The sequence below is a fragment of the Prionailurus bengalensis genome, chromosome B3 (genome assembly GCF_016509475.1).
Source record: "Prionailurus bengalensis isolate Pbe53 chromosome B3, Fcat_Pben_1.1_paternal_pri, whole genome shotgun sequence".
In the NCBI taxonomy this organism is placed as follows: domain Eukaryota; kingdom Metazoa; phylum Chordata; class Mammalia; order Carnivora; family Felidae; genus Prionailurus; species Prionailurus bengalensis.
The window spans coordinates 908,261-925,125 of NC_057355.1; the positions used below are offsets into that span (position 1 = coordinate 908,261).

The following is a 16,865-nucleotide window of genomic DNA, read 5'->3' on the forward strand; positions in this document are numbered from 1 at the left end:
GGTGGGGCCAGGCCAGCTGGCAGGGGCCTCGTCCGGGCCTCCGCTTCACGCAGCCCAGGACACTCCCTCCTCTGTTTGTCAGCACCCTCGGGACCCAAATCACACCGTGCTCACTCCACGGAGGAGCACCCTGCGGCTGCCGGAGGGCAGTGTCACACCGTCCCGGCCCACCAGCCGTCCGTCCGGGCCTCTAATCCGAGTTGTGAGACTGGGTTAATGGAGACAAATGACGCGGGGGAATGTGGGGGTGGCTCAGGGCCCCTTACCTGCCACAGCCGCTTTGTCTTAGGAACAGCTGGAGGCCCTCACAGATGTGAGGGCTGCCGGGGGGCGGGGGGCGGGGGCGGGGGGGGGGGGCTCAGGCAAACTAGGGACTTCCAGATACTGGGAGCTGGGTCTGAGCATGGACCTCTATGAGGCTACCCCTGGCTGAATGCCCACATCCTGGGAAATCCTGGAGAGCTGGACAGGGAGGGCCAGATTCTGGAGGAAAAGGTGGGAGGGTGCCCAGGTACACAGCTCTCCCCAAGTGGCCCCTGGCGGTGAGCGCAGGAGGTCAGGTGGTGAGGGCGGGCGGGTGGTGGTTCCCCAGGTGCTGGCAGGAAGGAGCCAGCAGACCCAGAGGGCGGTGCCAGCGTCCAGGACGGAGGAGGCCGTCCTGTGGGGCAGGGGTGACTGAGTGCGACCCCAGGCCCTGGGGATGTGGCCTGATTTGGAAACAGGGTCCCTGTTCCAACCCTACAGGTTGATTGGATTTAAGGCTGGGCTTGGCCCTGAATCCAGCGCTGTCGTCCTCGCAACACGGCCGAGTGAAAACAGGTCCGATGATGGCTATGAAGACGCAAACAGGCCCGAGATCAGCCAAGGCCAGCAGGCACCCTGGGCGCGGAGGCGTCGGGAGGCGCTTCCCAGGGGAGCACGGCCTTGTGGCTCCAGACCCGAGACCACGGAGCCCCGGAACCCTGTTGTTCTAAGCCGCACCCTCGGGCTCATGTGTTAGGGCGGCCCGCGCTGGGGACCCGACACCGCTGTCCTGCGGGCAGGCCCCCTAGCTAAAGTGGGCAGCCCCCAGGCCGTCCTTCCCTGCCGCCCCGAGGCCGGACAGCTTCCAAGAGTGGGCCGAAGCCCACGAGGTCTAACAAGGAGGCTCTGGGAACTGGCGCCCAGGGGGAAGCGGGGTGCGCAGAGGTCCGGCCGCACTTCCGGGCTGACTGAGCCCTGAGCGGGTCACGTGACCTCGCTGGGCCTCCACCCTTTACCTCGAGTGTAAGCGAGACCTGGTTCCTCGCAGGACACGGCCTCCGCGTGCGATCCACCTGCTAGCGTGTGTCTTCCTTCTCCTCGTGGCGATCAAGTCTCATCCCGCAGACGTTTCCTGCAGGCTGGCTGTGCGCCAGGCCCGTGTCGCCCCTGGACAAGGACGTGCGCGCGCGCACACACGCACACGCACGCTACGATGCCCAGTGTCCCGCTGGATTTGAAAAAACGAGCCCGAGGCTTTGTTGTGTTTACACAGACACAGCCAAACACAAGGGCACAAGCCGGCTGATCTGAACCCAGGCAAATGGGAACAGTGGGGCCGTGCTGATGCGGAAGCAGGCGGCCCAGGGCATAAAGGCGTTATGCGGAGTAGACAAGGCCAGCTTGTGTTCACAAAATGGAAGAGCTTCAAGCTATAGGATGCAAAACCCGAGATAATTATAAAGGAGAAATGGACAAATCTGTGATCGTTGCCGCAGATTTTTAACACGCCTCTCAGTAATGGATAGTTCAACAGATTAAAACTCAGGGTGTAGAAAATCTCAACAACGCAATTAACAAGTTTGATCAAAGGAATAAATATGAAACCCTGTACCCAACAGGCAGAATATACTTTTCCTGCCAAGTGTTCGGGGAATACTTTTTATTTTTTTTAAGTTTATTTATTTATATTGGGCGAGGGAGAGGGAGAGAGATGGAGAGGGAGGGAGGGGTAGAGAGAGAATTCCAAGCAGGCTCTGCACTGTCCACACAGAGCCTGACATGGAGCATGAACTCATGAACCCTCAGACCCCTGCACAGACCCTGCAGGGGTGGGGGTGGGGGTGGGGGAGAGGTGGGGGGGCGGGGTGGGGGTGGGCTCCACTTGTGGTTAGGATGAATAATCACAGGTAACTGACACTCTTGATGAATGTGGGGGTGGGGGGTCCCTCCTGCAGGGACCCAGCTGCCACCTTGGGTTATCCTAGTTGGTTTCTCAGTGACGCCCCAAGGGAGGTGGCCGCGTGGAGACCTGAAGCTGCCTTTAGTTTGATCAGCAAGACACAGATGCGTAAACAGAGGGATGGAGAAACCAGAGGCAGCCTGGGAGCTTTGGGCCAAGCCCCTGCTTTAGAGATGGGGAAACTGAGGTCCTGGGAGGCGAGGCCACTGCCAAGGTCACACAGGGAACCCATGTCACGGCCTGCCTCCTTCTGTCTGAAAGGCCCCGGGAGGAAGGCAGGCCAGCCCTGACTCGAGGTGAGCAGCCGTCAGGTTTGCCTGGGCCCGGTTTCCTGGCACCTGGGCCGCCCCGTGCCCCGCCTGGACAAGCCTGGATGGGGGTCACGCTGGCGCATGGGTCACGGTTTCTCTCTTGCCTGTCTTAAGGTCTCCCAGACAAGTTCAGAGGGCAGAGATAGCCGAGGCCCGGCCTGTCACCTGGCCCCTCCTGGCCGGGCCTGGCAGTGGGGCAGGCCAGGGCTCTAACACTACCCTGACCCTGCCTTGCCGGGCACACACTCCCCCCAGGACTCTAGCTCAGCCAGTCTCCGACTGATTCACTCTCATGTGTAAGAGGCAGTTTAAAAGCTCCCTTGGAGATGTTGGCTTTGATCTCCATAAACATTCCCTTTGATAAATGCCAGGATCCACAGAGCAGCTATTTTGAAAGACCCTGTATAGCAATGTGCTGGCATGTGTCTGTTACTTTGCAGGTTAAGGAGACCCAGACGGCCCTCTCCCTAACTCTCTGTGTCACCTTGAGCAAATCCTCACACCTTTTTAAAAAATAATTATTTTTCCTAAAATTTTAATTCTGGTGTAGTTAGCATACGATGTTATATTAGTTTCCCGTGTACCACATTGTCATTCGACACCCCTGTGTTACTCACCAAGCCCACACCTCCTTGAGCCTCCGTTTCCCCATCTTCGGAGGGGGAGATGTTTATCTCTACTTCGTTGAGTTGCTCCGGGGAGTAAAGGAGAAACACCAGCCTGACACATAGTTCCACTCATCGAGAGGTGATATCTGTTATCTCTGCTGTTATCTCTGGTTCCTGATGGCTCCCAGGCCCGGCTACGCCTTCCTCCAGGGTTCGGGAAAGTCAGCACGGGTTCAGTGAAGACGCGGGGACTCCCTAGGGATGGAAATTTATGATTTATGATCTCCCGGCCCCTGCCGGTCCAAAATTCAACTCTGCCGTTAAACATCCACCAGTATCTTTTTCAAGATTGCTCTGGCTATTTGGGGAGAAAAAGGAACCCTCGTGCACGGCTGGTGGGAACGCAAACTAGTGCAGCCACTTTGGCAACAGTATGGAGGTTCCTCAAAAAGTTAAAAATAGGGCGGCCTGGGTGGCTCGGCTGGTTAAGCATGAGACTCTTGATTTAGGCTCAGGTCATGATCTCACAGTTCGTGGGATCAAGACCCAGGTTGGGCTCTGCACTGACACCGAGGAGCCTGCTTGGGATTCTGTCTCTCTCCCTCTCTCTCTGCCCCTCCCCCACTCATGCGCACTCTCTCTTTGTCTCTCTCAAAGTAAATAAACATGGCAAAAATTTTGAATGAAAAGAACGTTAAAAGTGGAACTACCCTACAATCCAGCAACTGTGCTACTAGATATTTACTCAAAGAACACAGAAATACAGATTCGATGGGCCACATGCACCCCGGTGTTTACAGCAGCACTATCGACAGCCAAATTATGGAAAGAGCCCAAGTGTCCACCGACTGGTGGATGGATAAAGATGTGGTGTATATATACAATGGAATAGTATCATCCATCAAAAAGAATGAAATCTTGCCATTTGCAATGCCATGGATGGAGCTAGAGTATATACTGCTAAGTGAGATAAATCTGTCAGGGAAAGACAAATACCTTATGATCTAACTCGTAGGTCGAATTTAAGAAAGAAAACAAATGAACGAAGGGGAAAAAGAGAGATGAGCCAAGAAACAGACACTTGACTCTAGAGAACACAGCGCTGGCCCCCAGAGGGGAGGGGGATGGGGGGGACAGTCGGAGGGGATGAAGGAGGGCGCTGGTGGTGAGGAGGGCGCTTGGGGTCCCCTTCCCCAAGATTCTGGCTTCATCCCAGGTGCTTTATGCGGAGCCAGGAGCCCGCATGCTGCTGTCCTCAACTCGCCCGGCTCCTGAAGCGCCTGCAGGGTTGACACGATGTTGGGGGCAGTGGGGGGGGGGGCTCCGATAAGAGGTGTACTGACTCTTTGTGCTGCTCCAGAAAACACAGAGCATGGCACTTACCACCTAAACCGTGGGTCAGAGCATGACTGGGTGACGGAAACACATCGGCGGGCGCGTGACTATCAGAACTGTCTGGCCCGGAAATTCCGTCCTCGGTAAGCAATACCTCTCCCTTCCCCTGGCCCCCGGTCACCTCTGTGACCGTTCTACATGCCATCTCTGTGCATCTGACGGTTCTAGGCACCTCACGTACGTGAATTCGTGCAGTATTTACACTATCCATCCTCCGTGTCTGGCTCATTTCACCGATCACAGTTTTTTAAGGCCCACCTGTGTTGTAGAATATGTCACAATTTCATGCCTTTCTGTGACTCATATTCTGTCAAATGCGTACACGGATTGTGTTTATCCATTGACCCGTTGGTAGACAATTCAGTTGCTTCCACCTTTCAGCTATTGTGAATCACCTGCTGGGGACATTAGCGTACCAGTATCTGTTCAAGTCTGAGATTATAAAATGGCCCATGGGGACCTGTTTCCTCCTTTGCAAAATGAGCAATTATGTGACTTCCAGCTCGAAGAGTCCGTGAAGTGAATTGGCTTCCAAATAAACCAAGGGGTCTCTGAGGTCAAAGGTCCACATGTGCCAGCTGCCTACCCTCCAGAACATAGGGGTTCATCAGGCATCCATGGCCTCAGGACCCAGGGCAGCCAGGGAAGACGTGCTTACACTGAGTCCTGCACCTGCTCTGAGCCGGGATCAGTTGCTAATCCCTGGAGGAACCCCACCCCCCACCCCCGGCTCCCGGGCAGGAGGTTCCAGCCAGGGGCCGGGCCCGGAGGGGATTCTCTGGTGGAGAAGCGTGGGGCACCTGCTCTCACGCTCGGTGGCAGGACCCTCAGACCTCAGCTGATCCCCGCCATGCCTGAGATGGCAGGAGGGCGGGAGGCCTGACTCTATAGCCCAACGAGTCCTGGGCGGGGGCAGTCCAGTCACTCCCCCGCCCCTGCACTGCAGAGGGTGAAGACCGGCCACCTGTGTGTTACATGCTGCCCACGGGCAGGTATGTTCAGCTGGCATAGTGCCAGCATTAAAAAATATTTGGCTGGTGAGCTTTAAAAATCAGGAGTTTTTAGGGGCATCTGGCGGCTCAGTCGGTTAAGCGTCTGACTCTTGATTTCGGCTCGGGTCACGATCTCACGGTTCGTGAGTTCGAGCCCCCATCGGGCTCTGTGCTGACAGTGCAGAGCTTGCTTGGGATTCTGTCTCCCTCTCTCTCTGCCCCTCCCTTTCTGCCTCTCAAAGTAAATCCACTTAAAAAAATGTTGTAAAAATTAGGAGTTTTTAGTTAAAATCCAGGTTTCTGGGTCCTTTTTAAACAGTAGAGGAACTGCTGGTGCCACATGGCCGGCAGTGGCTCTTTGGATCCAGACTCACAGGCGTCCCTTGCCCATCCTCCGCCCAGCCCCGCGGTCCAGTCAGCGGCAGGCCCGGACACCGGAGCCAGTTCAAACATACTTAAATCCCTTTCAGCCCACCAAGAAACACTTCATGAGCTCCAGAAAGTGAAAGGTCACATTTAAGAACCTATTAGCTGACTGTGGCACAATGGCCGAAGCAAGGTGCTGGGGCTAGCCGGCCTCCTCCGTGTTTCAGCTCTATTGTTCATTAGCCGTGTGACCTTGAGCAAGTTACTTAACCTCTCTGTGCCTCAGTTTCCTGATCCTTATGATGGTAACGACAACACTTTGCTCCCAGGATTGCTAGGAGTCTTGAAAGAGCTCACATACACAGTGCTCAGGAAAAGAGCCTGAGTCGTGGAAAGTGAGAAGGGGGGTGCAGAGCAAATGATCATGGGATGCCCAGCAGGAGGCCTTGAAGGTGCCCAGGCACCAGCTCGCAGCACAAGTGTGTGAAGCCCAGCCCTGCAACCTGTTAGCTGTGTGCTCTCGGACGAGCTTTTATTTATTTCTTAAATTTTTTCTTTAGAATTTTGGATCTTCGTCTTTCTTTCTTTCTTTCTTTCTTTCTTTCTTTCTTTCTTTTTTTTTTTTGAGAGAGACAGAGACAGCACAAGTGGGGGAGGGGCTGAGAGAGAGAGAGAGAGAGAGAGAGAGAGAATCCTAAGTAGGCTCTGCATGGTCAGCACAGAGCCCAATGCAGGGCTCAAACTTACAAACTGTGACATCATGACCTGAGCCAAAATCAAGACTCGGACGCTTAACCGACAGGGCCCCTCCCTGGCCCCCCTGAAGGTACCGTTAGCTCATGGGGGTGCTTCACAGGGCGGGGACCCCACAAACGACAGCTACTGCTGTGAAGTGCTCGGCGAATGCTCGCGGCCCCTGCCCACAGCTTCTCTGCGTGCGGCCCACCCCTCCCAGGGCTGCAGAGTGGACCTCGATCTGAGGCTGGAGACTGAGCTGAAAAGAACAAAGAGGCTCTTCGGGGCACAATGGCAGCATTGTGAGCACACGGGGCTCACAGCTTCCTTTCTGTCCTCAACCTGCAGAGATGCCCTGTGGGGCCTGGGTGGGAAGGCGTGGGAGCCCTTCCAGAATTCTGCCAGCTAGTCTCAGAGAAGGTCAAAGAGGAGGCACAGGGCCTGCTGGACCCTTGTGTGGGTGTCCTTGTTATGTAGATGAACAATATGGGGCGCAGAGTGGGAGACAGACTTGCCTGACGTCCCAAGAGCAAGTCGAGGGCCGCAGCCCCTGCTCCAGACCTCACCTCCCCCAGGGTTTTCTTAGACTTTAAACATTTGACCTTTTCTCCAAATGAAGTTGTATATCCTGTCATTAAACACACGGACAAGATGCAAAAAAGTAAACGTTTATCTGGCAACTTAAATATTTAGAGTATGTCTAAACTCTTATCCTGTTTTGGCATTTTTTCCTCCTTTTTTAAAACAATAGTTTATTGAGATATACTTTACATAGTATAAAACTCATTTTTAAATTTTTTTTAATGTTTACTTATTTTTGAGAGAGAGAGAGAGAGAGAGAGAGACAGAATTCGAGCAGGGAAGGGGCAGAGAGAGAGGGGGACACAGAAGCAGAAGCAGGCTCCAGGCTCCAAGCTGCCAGCACGGAACCCGACACGGGGCTCGAACCCACGAACCACGAGATCATGACCTGAGCCGAAGTCTGACGCTTCGGCTGAGCCACCCAGGCGCCCTAAAACTCATTTTTGAAACTGTGTGATTCAGTGGGTTTTGGCGTGTGGCTGTAGAATTATCACTGTAGGAGGCGGCCGTCAGTCTCCTCGCTCTGAGGACGCATGGATTCTAGACAATCAGTGCAGACGCGATCCTACGCTGTGGTCTCTTCTGATTGGCTTGTGTCACTTAGCGTAAGGCTTTCCAGGAACATCTACACGCAGCCTGTGCGAGCACTTCACCCCTTTCATGGCCAGAGACCTTGGCATCTCGATGTGCCACGTCTTACTCGTTCACCCCCAGGTGGTAGACACGTGGCTGGTTTCCACTTTCTGGCTCTCGTGAACAGCCCTGCCGTGGACACCGGGTACCACTCTTTGTGTAGACGCGTTTTTGTTTCTCCCGGCACCTATGTAGGAGCTGAACTACTGGGTCGGATGGTGACTGTGCGGAACCTTCCGAGGACCCGGCAGACCGTTTTCCAGCGGCGTTGCTATGTTGCCCCAGCACGTGTAGGGGGGTCCCCTATCTTTACATCCTCAGCGGTACTTGTGATCACCCCTCTGCTTCCCTGCAGCCGCCCAGCCGGCTTGGACCTCCAGGCCACCTGGTCCCCACCCGCAGGATGCCCGGGGATCCCCCGGGGCTACTCCCCTACATCAAGGCCCGCATGGTCTATAATCCTGCCTCCTTGATACGAATGCCGTCATCGGCGGAGGGCATGTGGCGTGGTGCTCCTCACTGAAGGGGCGCCCACTGAGGGTGGGAAACAGGGACCTCATCCAGCTGAACTCCCCGCCTCGCGAGGAGGGCGCTCAGCGCCCTGGGGAGCAGGGGGCAGGCGGCCTGCACATCCAGCACGCACGTCTGCCTGGCGCCCCGGAGGCGCTTTGTGAACCGCTAGGCTGCATGGGTGGCCCAGCGGGCATTTGAACGTAGGCGGTCTCAGGCCAGCGCCCCAGTGCCCGCTTTCCGCACACTTGGCAGAGGGACATTGTTGAGTCAGAGGGAGTGTAGTCGAGCCTGGCTGTACAAAGAACACGCTCACCATCTGGGGAGCAGTAAAGACTTCCTGGGGAAGGGGCCTCCTGACTGAGCTCTGCCAGGATGGAGCTGAGAAAGGAGAGTGGGGAGGGAGACTCCCGGCCAAGGGCAAGGGCCCTAGGCAGCCTGCAGGTGCATGGCTCTGCCCCTCCCAGAGCGGTGGGGCTGGGGCAGCAGGCAAGGGGTGAGGGCGGGGGCGTCGGGCATCCAGGTGAAGCCAGGCCCAGCAAGACCAGGCAGGTGTGCTGATGGGGCTCAGACTTCGGACTTCACCCCGAGGCGGTGGACCAGCCCGCAGAGTTTTCGGGGAAGTACCCGAAAGACGGTGCCAGCTCCAGAGATCTCCCCAGAACACCAAGGAGTCTGGTTTAGGGGCGGCTGGTACCCGGAGGGGAGAAGGAAGGCGACCAGAGAGGCTCTCTTTTCTGCCGTCTCCATGGTGACACTGGAAGACGGTACAGGTCCTTTGAATGAAATTTCCTTAGTGAAATTTCAGGTGTTTTTGCGTTTCAGGCTGGCCTAGACCTTGGCGTCACCCCCTTCTCTGTGACAGAGGGACAGGGAATGCAGGGCTGAGGTGGCCTGAGCCAGAGGGATGCAGACGTGCTGCCAGCCCGTGCAACCTTGGCCACCCGTCCTCCCTCCCTCCCTCCTCCTTCCTTCCTCCTTCCTCCCTCCCTCCCTCCATCCTCCCCCCAGGTCTCCCAGGCCCAGCACCTAATGGAAACCAAGTCTGTGCCTCCTGGGAAGAGCTTCTCTCCTTGCACTCACCCGGTGACGTTCCACAGAGGGCACCAGCACTTCTATCCAGGGGCGTGGATGGTCACCGGCTCGCGAGCTCCTTGGGGACCTCCTTAAGCCCTCCCTCTGTCACCCCCCATCATATTTTGCCCTTGAGGAAACGGAGGCCTACATTCGGGAAATGACTCGCATGAAGGTTAAAAATCGCAAAATAACTTCCTCAAAAAATTGCACTTAGAGTTTCCGTACCACCCGGAAATCCAGTCTCTGGATACACAACTGAATGAACTGAAAGCAGGGATCGGAACAGATCCTCGTGCACCAGCATTCGGAGCAGCATCGTTCACAACAGCCGGAAGGCGGAGTAACCCGCACGTCCATGGGCAGATGAAGAGGTAAACACAACGCGGCCTACGCATGCAACGGAATACTATTCGGCCTTAAAAGGGAAGGACATTCTGACACCTGCCACAACGTGGATGAACCGTGAAGACAATATGCTCAGTGAAATAATCCAGTCACGAAAAGACAAATATTGTATAATGTCACTTATTTAAGGTACCTAGAGAGATCGTATTTATAGACAGAGTAGAATGGTGGGTCCCTGGGCTGGGGAGGCGGGTGGGGGGCTAGTGTCTCATGAGGACAGAGTGTCAGTCTGGGAAGATGAAATCGTTCTGGAGACAGAGGGTGGGGATAGTTGTACTAAACAGGAATGCATTAATGGCACTGAACTGCATTTATTTTTTAATAGGTTTTTCTTAAATGCTTCTTTCTTTTTTTTTTTTAATTTTTTTCAACGTTTATTTATTTTTGGGACAGAGAGAGACAGAGCATGAACGGGGGAGGGGCAGAGAGAGAGGGAGACACAGAATCGGAAACAGGCTCCAGGCTCTGAGCCATCAGCCCAGAGCCTGAAGCAGTGCTCAAACTCACGGACCGCGAGATCGTGACCTGGCTGAAGTCGGACGCTTAACCGACTGCGCCACCCAGGCGCCCCTATGTCTTTATTTTTGAGAGAGAGCACATGCACACAGGCAGGGAAGGGGCAGAGAGAGAGGGAGACAAAGAATCTGAAGCAGGCTGCAGGTTCCGAGCCATTAGCGCAGAGCCTGACGCGGGGCTCGAACCCACAGACGTGGATCATGACCTGAGCCGGAATTGGATGCTCAACCAACTGAGCCGCCCAGGCACCCCTGTGATGGTCCCATTTTAAAGTCTTACTTTTGCTTTACTTTTTTTCTTCCTCATCTATTGTTTAAAAAATAACCTTTCTATGATCACACAAGTTTATATATGCATTTTAGGAAGCTAGAGAATAAAGGCAAGCAAAAATTCAAAGAGTAAGACTGAGAATTCCTATTCCCCAAGGGTCACCATTAATACCTTAATATATGGCCTTCTTTTTACTGAAACGAGAGATTACATCTTATCTGCAATCAGCTTTCTACTTTTCTATTACAGTAAGTCAGCCACCCCACCTTTCCATTACAGTAAATGTTCATCTCATCTAATATTCAAATTACATCGAATTTCCTCAGGGGATCCCCAGATCTTTTTAATAGCTGGTGTATCCAGAACAGTGTCCGGTCTAGGATCATCTAGTGCATCTGATCTGTATGGCCCTTCTGCCTCTTCATGTGGCAAAAGTCATATCTAGAAATATAATACAGTTGAAGACACTGGGCCCGATATCCTGCAGAACTTCCCACCTTCTGATTTTGTGTTGCTGCTTCCGTGTGCCGTCATTCATCTGGTTCCTCACACGTCTTCATTTCCTGTAAACTGGAATTAATATACAAAACATCTTTGGGATAGAATAAATAACTAACACTGATCTGTGTATTTCACATCACATCACTGGCTTGCTGAGGGATAGTCAAATCACTGGCAAAACTCAGATTAATTTCTAGTTAGGGTGGTGACAGCAGGACCCCTCCCTCAGGCAGCTGGATTACCCCTGGTGCACCTGGGAAGTAACAGGTGCAGTGTTACTTGGCCCCTGTGTGACTCTTCAGGTCCCCACCAACTGTTGACATAGTGGTTTAGCTACAATTTGATAATCCTTGTTTGTAAGGGTTTGAAAATGATGCTTTTTCTAATCCTACACGTTTGTGCGGTTTTTCTCCCTACAAAGCAGAGCACTCCCTCATCCACTGGGACTCGTTGGTGACTGGGAACTACAGTGCCCGCTGGAGAAGCAAAATAAGTCTTTCATTTTTCAGTTTTAGTGGGGGCGAAGCTTGAAGTAGTGTCCCTTCCCACACTGAGGTGTTGCCCGTCTATGGGAAAGAGGTCTTGGCCTTTTAGATCTGCGTGGGAGCAAACGCTGCGTGGTATTTTCAATCAATTTCGGAGACTGCGTTGGCTTTTCCATAACCTTCTATTGTGTGAACAATGTGGCATGGCTTCGTTGAAAAAATCCCATAAAACCTCAGAAAAATTCCAGAAACCTCAAACGCACAGGGGGTCGCGAGAGGCCAGCTACCTCTACTACCGTGCCTTGGGCTCTGAGCTTCTCCGCAGGGTTTTCGGGCCATTCCCTGGGGAGCCTGCTTTGTGCGCGTCCGGCACTTCGTGGGTCCCCTGCGTCGGGGACGAGCGGTGCCCCGGGGTCTCCGGACGCGAGCAGGTGTCCCGCACCCCGTAGGTCCCCTGCGTCGGGGACGAGCGGTGCCCCGGGGTCCCCCGCGCCTCCGCAGCCCCGCCGCCACACTCGCTCGGGTGTCCAGGCCCGAGCGGGGGTCGCCGGCGTGGCCAACTCACCGCCGACCGCTAGAGGGCCGTTTCCACGTTTTTATTAGGCAATAAAAGTTTGCGTGCGCAGAATCAGAAACGAACTGCAGTAATGAAAAACTTTACCCCCAAAAGTGTGAGAAAAAAAAGAAAAGAGAAGTGGTGCACGAGGTTAAAATAACCTTATACCTTTGAAGAGCCTCGGAAAAGGCGCTGCTTCCGCCTGCCCGGCTAGCTCAGTCGGTAGAGCATGGGACTCTTAATCCCAGGGTCGTGGGTTCGAGCCCCACGTTGGGCGGCTGTGGTTTTGCTTTCCCAACGGGCCCAGATCTCCCTTCCCCAACCCTGACCCCCAGCTCTGCCTTCACCTGTTCGACCGCCGCCGACTCGGAGCTTACTGTTTTCATCTTCTGAGTGCACAGGTGAAGGTTACCTGATGCGGAGACACACGGGTCCTGACCGCCCCCTGCGAAGGCCAGGCCGGGGACTCGACTGCGAGGGTAGAGAAGACTCCAACAGTAATGAAACTGGCGTTCTGCCAATACGTTTGAGATGTGTGGGCCTTGATTAATATTTCATTAATTAGTATTTAATGGAATGCTGTGTGGTATTGATTAGTTTGGAGACCAGTTTCCTGTTCTTAAATCCCTTAGAGTGAATCAACTTGCTTTTTGCGTGTGGGAAGGGCTATGGGGCCGCTTCAGTGATCAGCTACTCGCTGTCAACACACCAGTTAGGACTGTTTTCACCTTTCCCCCCCTAAGTTAGCGATTCAAATAGAGTATTTTTCCGTCCCCCATTTGGGAGTCTGAAAACGTATCTTAAAAGTGACAACGACTTTTTTTTTTCCCCCTGCATAGGTTTTCCTAAAAGAACCCAATTTCTTAGAGGGCAAAACTTGGCCTTTGTGTTGACAGCTGCAAATGTTTTCCTTAGGATTTAAATCCTTTCCATGGTTCGCAGCAATTCCCAAACATTCTCCACAGCTACCAGATGCTCTTATCAATTCAGGATACAGTTTCAGACTTTGGAAGGAAGGCACAGAAAATTTCAGCATCAGAAATAAAGATCCCTAAATACCTCTATCATTACAGCACTTAAAAAAATCTCTAGGTGATGGGAGGTGACATAGAATTTTTCAAAAGGCAAAAACCTTGTTGGAGAAAAGGCGAACTGGTGAATTGACAAGAAGTCAATGAAGTGGCACACATCTATTGATTGATTGGTTGATTTTTATTTTTATTTTTATTTTTAACGTTTATTTATTTTTGGGACAGAGAGAGACAGAGCATGAACGGGGGAGGGGCAGAGAGAGAAGGAGACACAGAATCGGAAACAGGCTCCAGGCTCTGAGCCATCAGCCCAGAGCCTGACGCGGGGCTCGAACTCAGGGACCGCGAGATCGTGACCTGGCTGAAGTCGGACGCTTAACCGACTGCGCCACCCAGGCGCCCCGATTGGTTGATTTTTAATTTTTAGTTCCGGTGTGGTTAACATAGTGTTATGTCAGTATCAGGTGTTCAATACGGTGATTCAATAATTCTGTACACTACTCAGTGTTCATTATGCTAAGTGCACTCTTTTCCCCAGAAGTCTTCATCATGCATCTGTTTAAAAAATTTTTTTAATGTTTTATTTATTTTTGAGAGAGAAAGAGAAAGAGAGAGACAGAGTGTGAGCAGGGGAGGGTCAAAGAGAGAGGGGAAGACACAGAACCCGAAGCAGGCTCCGGGCTCTGAGCAGTCAGCACAGAGCCCAATACAGGGGCTCAAACCCATGAACCGTGAGGTCATGACCTGAGCTGAAGTCAGTTGCTTAACCAACTAAGCCCCCCAGGCGCCCCCATCATGCATCCATTTGAAACCGAACATTGGTGTTACGGGGCGAATTGTGTTCCCATAACACGCATGTGTTGAGGCCCTGACCCTTGTACCCCAGAAGGTGGCCTTATCTGGAAATAGGGTTTTTGTAGATGTAATTAGTCAAAATGAGGATGTACTGGAGTCGAATGGGCTCTTACCCCCGCATAACTGGTGTCTTTATGAAAAGGGGGAATGTGGACACAGACGCACACCCAGAAATGCACATTTGGACACAAGGGGGAAGGGCCGCGTGAAGACACATGGTGAGCAGAGCTGCGCTTTCTCCAGCCTGAGTGGCGCCAGCGTTCCTAGTAAACCACCAGAGCTACAGAGAGTCGAAAAGCAGGCTCCCCCTACCCGCCTCGGAAGGAACCAGCACCTGGATCTCAGACCTCTGGGCTCCGGACTGTGAGACAGCAAATGTCTGTTGTTAAAGCCAGCCACTCTGTGGCACCTGCTATGGTAGCCCCAGGACACTAATATAATCCGTGTTCTATTAGGAGGTGATTTTGATTAAAAAAAAGATTTTTTATGCTTGGCATTAAGTAATTGCCATCCATTTCATTTTATTTCATCTGATCTCATTTCATTTCAAAAGTGTTAGGAAAAGCAATGGTTTGATTGGGTGTGGACCTACATTCAGCTCCGGCGAGGGTGTTAGGGTCACAGCTTCTTGAGAACTAACATTTAAAAATGACCTCGATCTCAAGGTGTACTTTCTTTTTGCTGGCCGGTGATTGATTATGTTGGCTAATGATTTATTACTAGTTTTACTGAAAGGATGTATTCAAAGATATATCAAATCAAACACGCTTCACTCTCTCATGGAACTCATATTTGAAGCCTGTATTCAATTATTCTATGAATGATTCATTTTAAGAAAGCTTGCTAATTCTCTGTGGTTCAGTTTCCTTAACAAGTAAAGGACAAGAAAAAGAGATAACTCAATCAAATGAGATGCAAAGAAATGTGTGAACCATGTTGGGATCCTGATTTGAACCCATCAATTATAAAAACATGTATGACACCATCTGGGGAATCTGAACGTTGACTGTATACTTGAAGATATGAAGAAGTTATTTATTTACTTATTTATTTCTAACTTTTATTTTGGAGAGAGATGGAGAGCAAGTGGTGGTGGGGGGCAGGCAGAGAGAATCCTAAGCAGGTTCCACACTGAGCATGGAGCTTGATGTGGGGCTCGATCCCAGGACCCCAGGATCATGACCTGAGCCAAAATCAAGAGTCAGATGCCTTACCAACTGAGCCCTCCAGGCGCCCTGGAAGTTATTTTTCATTCATTCATTCTTTCATTCATTCATTTAAATGTTTTGTTATTTATTTTTGAGAGAGGGCAGGGGTAGGGGCAGAGAGAGGGAGAGGCAGGATCCCAAGAAGGCTTCATGCTGTCAGCACAGAGCCGGATGTGGGGCTCGAACTCACGAACCGTGGGATCATGACCTGAGCCAAAATCAAGAGCCAGATGCCTGACCCACTGAGCCCTCCAGGCGCCCCAGAACTTACTTATTTTTTTATTTTATTTTTTTTTTATCGTTTTTTTTTTTTTATTTTTGAGACAGAGAGAGACAGAGCATGAACGGGGGAGGGGCAGAGAGAGAAGGAGACACAGAATCGGAAGCAGGCTCCAGGCTCTGAGCCATCAGCCCAGAGCCTGAGGCGGGGCTCGAACTCACGGACCGCGAGATCGTGACCTGGCTGAAGTCGGATGCTTAACCGACTGCGCCACCCAGGCGCCCCAGAACTTACTTATTTTTAACTTAATAACGGTATTGTGTTTAAAGAGAGCACTCATCTTTTAGAGACACATACTAACTTGTTTATGGTTGAGATAGATGTGATACCTGGGACTCGTGTTGTGGATTTTGGTGGAGGGAGGAATGCTTGTACCACCACCGGAACAAGATGGGCCACGTCAATACCTTCAGGGGCTGAATCTCCATACATTTAAATGCTATTTGATTATGCGAAAACAAACTTGTCTTAACCTCCTTAGCCCAGTGATCAAATTGAACATCACTGATGAGACAGCTAGACATCACGTGTGTCTTGATGGGACAACGCTGAGAAGTGCACAGCATCGCCTCTGAGATATTCTTGTCCGAGACCCTCAACTTAGATGTGATCAAGGCTTTAGACCTAACTTCAAGCTTATCAAAAGCATAAGGAGAAGTGAGTTAAGGAACACCGTGAGTGAACAATCTGACAAATCCGGGATGCCAGACATTCAAAAAGGCTCGGGTTCTTCAGAAAGCAAATGTCATGAACACACGCTAATACCACTGATAATTCAGCATGTGTGTGGGTGGACCGTTTCGTGCCAAGGGCTCCCTCCCGCCCTGCAGCAGGCTAGTGAGGTCAATGAGCTCTTTTCAGAGTGATTTTAAATGTATGAAACAAAACCACATAGGACGATAAAGGAAAACAATTATATTGAAATACAGTTATCAAAATATCCTAAAATATGCCATGGTAATGTACATGCTTCATTTCTAATCTAACGCGCTAGCAGCAGGTCTGGTAAGTACAGTGATTTCAAAATAATGCTGGATGTAAATGATAACTTAGAGATATATACAAGAACTACAGTGTGACGTGAAAACAGCCAGTTTATCTTGTGGCAAAGCCATGGGTGCGGTTACTGTAGCTTGTTTCCTTCATTTACAGTGAAGGGAAATGCTAAATTTCATTCTGAATGTGATGAAAGTAAAGATGTAATTTTTTACCTATCCAAGTCCATGGACCCTTTGAAATATATCTATAGATTCCTGTCTTGAGAACTTCTGGCCTAGATTTTAAAAAAGGTTTTTTTAAAAAGTTTATTTTATTTACATTGAAAGAGAAAGTGCAAGCAGGGGAGG

The 16,865-nt window shown here is 51.6% G+C and overlaps 1 non-coding gene across 1 annotated transcript; it reads left to right on the plus strand.

The window, feature by feature from the left end:
- The first annotated feature begins 12,349 nt into the window (after positions 1–12,349).
- On the plus strand, positions 12,350–12,422 carry TRNAK-CUU. The gene has a single exon. It is a non-coding gene; the product is annotated as a tRNA-Lys (tRNA).
- Positions 12,423–16,865: the final 4,443 nt, after the last annotated feature.